Here is a 6,765-nt window from a genome sequence, read left to right on the forward strand (position 1 = left end):
AGGGATCGCGCAGTTGGAAGAGCTCGAAGAAGAATGCTTGGGACCTGATGAAGAGATCCAGCACAATAATCTTAGGCTCCAAGAACTCATGAATGAAAGAGTTCGGTTGAGGGAGAAAAGCGCCATGATGGAAGCAAAAGTCAAGAAGCTTGAGGAAGGAATACAGAAGGACATTCTTGATAAGAAAAACGTGGTGATAAAACAGGATGCGCATGAATTTGGGGACTACCGCCGAGAGTTGATCAGTTTGATGCCTTGGATTGGACCATATGTTACTAAGGGGATCACAGATGGTGGCGCGATGCAGATGGTAAAGTGCACGATGCAGATAGTAAAGTTAAAAGGTGAACTTTTCCTAGGAAAAGTGAGTGATGGTCGGTTGAAGTCGTATACAGGTGGCCCAGCCACCTGACTAGCCATAGGAAGCACAGTCTTAGCGCTCCAGGAAATTGAAAGGAGGTGCGGGACTATAAACCACCCTGCCTAAAAGCTGCGCGATGACGGGACTGCGCGTAGGAGCGAAGTGTCACAAGGCCCGCGACAGCGTAAAGGTGGTTGCACTGCTGCGCGGGTTGGCTAGAAAGTGACCGTTATAGTCACTAATCACGATGTGATGCTTGGTTTGAGACCAAATGGAGCAGGCGGCAGGAATTTAAGGCAAGGTTTATGGGCTAGATTTGGGAAAATCTGCTGCCAAGGAGCATTAATGAACCGGATTTGGGGGGAACGATCGAATTCGAATTCAAAAGGCACTATAAATTGCAAAGGGCTGCCCAGCAAACAACACTTGGCCATTTGAGAATTGAGCTATTGCGTGCCCAGAGATCTATGAACCTAGATCTGTTTGATTTTTTGAAGTCGAAGGTGTTGTTTGAGCACTTACCTAAGCCATTGAGAGATTTGTGGAACAACAGTATGACCACACCAGAGGAAGCCATGGATATCGGTGAAATGACCGCTGAAGAGGCCACGCAGGCCATGACAATAGGAGATGCCCCTGAGAGTGCCGAGATAGTCATGGAAATCCCTAAATCACCGCGCACGCTGAGACCCAAGAAAGATAAGCAGCCCATGGTTCCAGTGCGTGTGTCCCCTAGAAACCCGTTGCGAACTAAACTGACCATGGAAGAAAAGGGGAAAGCGGTTAATGTGGAAACCAATGAGGAGGAGGAAGACCTTGAGGAAATCCTGGTCAAAGAGGAGGAGGATGAAGAAATGGAGGAAGAAACCCAGGGTGCGGACCCTCTAACCAGGCTGCCAGTGTATGTTCCCTGTGGAAGGGGAAGGCAAGGGTGCCCAAAGACCTCGATGAGAGAAAGAGCTCTCTGCAGACTCCACTACTACCTGACGATATCGTTTTCGTAGGAGCACACTTGGGACAGGTGTCGGGTCTAAAGTTTGAAGACTAGGATCTCATGGACCACGAGAAATTCCCACACTTGGCAAACTCACAACTCATGAGGCTGAAGAAAAACACTGTGGCAAGAGTCATAGAGTTGGAGCCGGATAAGTTGTTGCGCGGTGTCGAGAAAGCAAGGTTGTTAAACTTGCTCTGGGTGTCGCATTACCATCACGCCCCAATAACTATCTTTGTCATCAGGAAGCTACTTTTCCTGGTGCATGATGGGTGTTTGTGGCTGGAGGAGCCCATCCCCATCACAGACCACCTGATTCAGAGAATTACCCGACTCCCTTGTAAGGGGTTTTATCACTCAGGTTTTCCCCAAAGTTGTAAGAAAGGGAAGGATGCCGACGTAACCACAGACCAATCTTTTAGATACAGAATCTAGCCAATATGTATCCAGAGAGGGCTCTCTCTTTATGATTTAGCTTTTTTTTAAAGGTATTAGGCTAGTTATGAAGTTCAAGGGTTTTGTTTGAGTTTGGGTGGTGAGATTTAATAGAACAGAGAGGTAAATCAGAGTAGTTCAGTCCATTGGGCTAATGGAGTCGAAGAAAATGGCTTTCTAGATTTGGTTTCTTAACAGAGGATGGCTTCACAGAGCAAGGTAGTCAAACAGGGAACAAATAGAGACTGGATACATATGGAATGGGCTCAAATGGGTGAAGCGCAGTTAAGAATCCTTCAACCTATTGAAAGAGGGAAAAATGGATGATTATTGATAAGGAGCAGTTAAGAATTCTTTAGCAAATAATCAACATGAAAGAATCAGGAAACATGAGCAATTAAGATTTCACTGCTTATTCTAATTCTGAAGAAAACACAGAGAACAATAAAGACTGAAAACAGAGTGCAATCAAGCATATTCTGAAGTTAACCATTTTCTTTATCATTCATATTATGAGACACAGATGATATAGTAAACCAGAAAACTTTAAAACACAAGATATAGAGGACTTATTGATCCAGAGGTTGATTCAAGAAATCTATGACAAGTCCTCTGCTTTAATTCTTCATCCAGTAGACCATGCAACAGTTTGATTCCAAACAGCTCTTTATTCCAACAGTTCAAATTTACAACAGAGTCTAGGAATCCTCACACCACCCCCTCAACACTCTGATGGAGGGGGTATTTATACAACAAAATATGTACAACAAATATCTCATAACAGCTGTGAGATAATATTTAGGTTTTAACTAATAAGAGTTTACAAAAATAGAACGAGCTAGTCTCTATGATAGAAAAGGGTAAACTGGTATTGTGCTGGAGGTAGGCCTTTAATTCGGCTAGCAGCTATCTTCTGTAGTAGCTCTGCACCGACTGCCTGTCTTAACTGTGCTCTTTAATTCTGACCTGTTACTCTTTAATTCTGCTCTGACACTTTATCGTTGATCTGATACACTTTAATTTTGAACTGATACTCCTTGACTTGTTTTGATGCTCTTTAATTCTAATCTGATCTTCTTTAATGCGGATGTTGATCTCTATTTATCTCCGTCTGATATTTTAGCCCAAAATTTCCCTTTTTTCAAGGGTAACAACGCAACTATGGATGAACACCTGTTAGTGGGACGGTGGAGGTTGTTCTACACCTTCCAATTCCTTTCCTTTAGACTTTCTGTGGTTGGTACGCAAATTTCCTGCGGAGATTGCTGAGAGGTCCTGACAATTGATGTACTGATAGCCGATTGTTGGAGAAAGCTAAAAAGGTACCTGTTTTTACAGAGGAAAACCGCATGCTGCAGCTTGAATGGCCGCAAGTTCGTCGATGTAGCCCTTCTGGTTGGGGGCCGACCTGAAACTAACACATTTTATTTCAGTTGATTTTATGCCTGGAGCGCGCGAGGCGCTGTATGCAGAAAAACATAGAAAAATGAACGTTTTCCTTTTTATTCAACAAAATGAAGCTTTGGCGGGAATTTTTTATTTGAAGGACGAATGACGTAAGTGGGAGTACGGGGGCAGATGACGGGGGCATGACGTGGCAGGGACATCAGCAAAGGACAAATGACGTTAGTAGATGACATCAGCGGGGAGGTGGTAAGCGGTTTTGCCCGCACCGCTTTTGGGGTTGGGCGGTTTCGGGTGGACGGCAAGCGATCATGCTAGGAGCGTGATGCGTGGCAAAGGTACGGGGGAAAAATCTCCAGTTCCCCGCGAGCTAACGTGCGGCGATGAAGGGGGTCGCGATATGATCGTCGACCGTTGGATGCAGCGACGGATATCGGACGGCTGGTAGGCTTTGGATTCGGCGGAGGTTTAAACAGCGGGACCGACGTAATAAAACAATGTTTTAAAAAATGTATCGGGGCTATTTTCATTGGTCGGGGGGTTTTGGCTATTAATTAACCTAGGTGGTTAATTAAATCCATTTAGCGTGCAGGAAGGGTTATTAATAAGTTCCAAATAAACTTATTGATCCCTTTTAAACAGTGATATGGTCGTATTTCGACCGGGGCGGGGATACATAGCATTTGGGGTTTTTTAATGTATTTACATAATATAGGGAAGGGTAAAAATGTTTATAAGGGAGTTATATAATAAAAGTTAGCAATTAATATGAATTTAAAACAAACGTGCCAAGTTTAAAAACAATTGGCTTTTGTAGTTAAACTTAGGCTTGGGAAAAAAAGGGTTCATATGAGAAATATGACCATTTTCCTAAGTAAAATAGGGTTTTACTTAGGCATGGCTTATGAAACGAAATGAGTGATTTATGAAGGATATTAAGAACATATCTTAATACTTTGAGGGGGAAATTAGTAAATGACTTAGGGAACAAATATGAAGGGGAGTTAGTTATGAAACCCTGCCTCGCTTGAGCTGCATCAAGTGTAATGTCCGCCATTGCACTTTGTGATAAGAGTCAAAGTTAACACATTTTTGAAACATTATCCATCACAAGTATCATTCTGCAACACCAATCTACCTACCCTGCCTACTTTTCCTAGCATTTTTTCTTCTTTATTCGGGCGCATTTAGACTAGCAAACCCTCATTATCTTCTTTTTCTTTTCATGGTAATCCTAACTAAGTCTGCACTTATTACATCCAAGGGATCAGATTTAACTGATGAGCTCCTTTGCTTCTCTACCTATCTACTTGTCTGCCAAGTTTAAACAGTTTGGTCAGATTTTATTCTCTATCTCTAAAACTGAAAATTCAAATATGAACTAGCCAAGATTAAGCTGTTTGGCCATTCATCAATTGTGGCATAAATTAACAAGCTGCACACAATGCTTATTTTATAGAAAAAGTAGTGGCATTTTGGATTTGCGCACTTTCCTGGTCTTTCTTTAGTTGGGGTTCATTTCTTTCACTTTTTTGACCATTTTATTCTTTTTACCCTTTTATTTTTCTTTTAGGGCATACCCTCTTTACATTTTTTTTAAACTTTCTGATTTTTTTGGTTTTTTGATAATATGGAAACCTTTGCAACAAGGAAATGGATGAACATATTACAGAGCTCAACAGTCAATCATGAAATATGACACCTATTGGTATAGGAGTATAACAGTGGCTCCACTTGGGGATGGCTTTCCCTGGTGGAAAGTCAAGAACAACAGGTCAGATGGCCTTCTAAATAACTTTTACTATGCTTTGAAATCTCCTTCTGATGGTTGCTTTATTGTATATATGACAGCACACTTGTGAAGCTTAAGGCCTTCTCTTCGGGCTTCAACTGCAGCAAGTTACTATCCAACCCAAATTGTGACATTATCAAGGATATAGTATGTAAATGTTAGATTCAGAATACATTAAAAAACTGGATCAAAGTAATGTTTCAGCATTCGACCACTCACTGGTCCTTCTTCTATTTTTGTACCATCTAGTCTCTTCAGAAAGTAAGTGTTGTTTCCTTACAATGCCTGGATGATAAATGGCCCTTTCCACAGGAAGTCAAATTTCCCATGTTTTCCTTTGTCTTCTCTCTCGGAATCCCACCTTAGAACTTTGTCTCCAATGTAGAAGTCTTCTGCTTTGGACTTTTTATCAAATATTTTCTTGAGCTTTTCTTGTAACACCTGGGATCTTTGGTGCACTTCTTCTCTGGTCTGCTGTAAATGGATGGTCTGATTTATTCTCCTTCGAATGTCATTGGGTTCCACCTGAGCTTCTTGCAGCAATTTCATTACAGGAACTCCTAAAGATGAAGGAAACACAGCCTCCATACCATAAACTAGCTTATAAGGGCTAGTTCCAATAGATCTCTTTGTAGTAAGTCGGTCTGCCCATAGTGCATTTGTAAGTTTCTTGAGCCAGTTTTTCTTGTTCTCTTCCAACAATTTCTTAATAATATTAATCATCCTTTTATTGGAAGACTCAGCTAGACCATTTCCTTGAGGGTAATAGGCTGTGGAATGGCCTAAAGTGATATGGTATTTGTTACATAAATTTATCATTTTCTTGGACTTAAAGGCAGCAGCATTATCGGTTATGATCTTTTCAAGACAGCCAAATCTGGACAATATGTTGGTTTCTAAGAATCCTATAATCACTGTATCATTGGCTTGTCTAGAAGGAATGGCTTCTATCCATTTGGTGAAATAGTCCGTGGCAATAAGAATCCATTTATGTTGGCCAGAAGAGGAAGGATGGATTTCTCCAATGAAGTCCAAACCCCATTGTTGAAAGGGTTTTTCAGTGGAAATTGGTCTCAAGGGTAGGGGTAACAGTTTCCTTTTGCCTTCAAAAATTTGGCATTTGTGGCAAGCAGTGATAAACTTCTTTACATCAGCGAACAAGGTTGGTCAGTAAGATCCAGCCCTTAGGATTTTGTTTGCAGTTGATTTCCAATAAAGGTGTCCACCGCAGTCCCCTGCATGAAATTCTTTGAGAACTTTGTTAGCTTCTTCCTTTATTAAACAATTCAATAGAATACCTTCATGATTTTTCCAAAAAAGAGCATTATCTAAAATACAGAATTTTGAAGCTTTCATCTTTAAAAACCTTTTCTTTGTTCTGGATAACCCTGGAGGAGCCTGTAGGTTTAATAATACATGAGTTATATCAACATACCAAGGTGATTCTAAGAAGGCCTGGCTGATTTGTGGAGTCGCCATCTCCTGTTCATTATCCAGTTCATTAATATCCAGGGCTTGAAAGTTTGTTTCAGTCATGAGTTTAGCCAATCCCTGTCCTTTTATCAGCTTTGTAGGTTTTATTTCAATGTCATACTCCAATATATTAGCTATCCATTTACCTCGTTTGCCTTCAATTCCATCCTGAGTTAGGATGTCTTTGACAACAGCATTTGGTACATAAGCTACTACATGGGAGTACAATATATAGACTCTGAAGTCTTTAATAGCTTTCACAAGTGAAAAAGCCTATTTTTCCATGATTTTGTAATTGAGAGGTGC

The sequence above is a fragment of the Pinus tabuliformis genome, chromosome 2_2, assembly GCF_031772625.1.
Source record: "Pinus tabuliformis cultivar Carrire ecotype Pingquan chromosome 2_2, CPIR1, whole genome shotgun sequence".
Classification (NCBI taxonomy): domain Eukaryota; kingdom Viridiplantae; phylum Streptophyta; class Pinopsida; order Pinales; family Pinaceae; genus Pinus; species Pinus tabuliformis.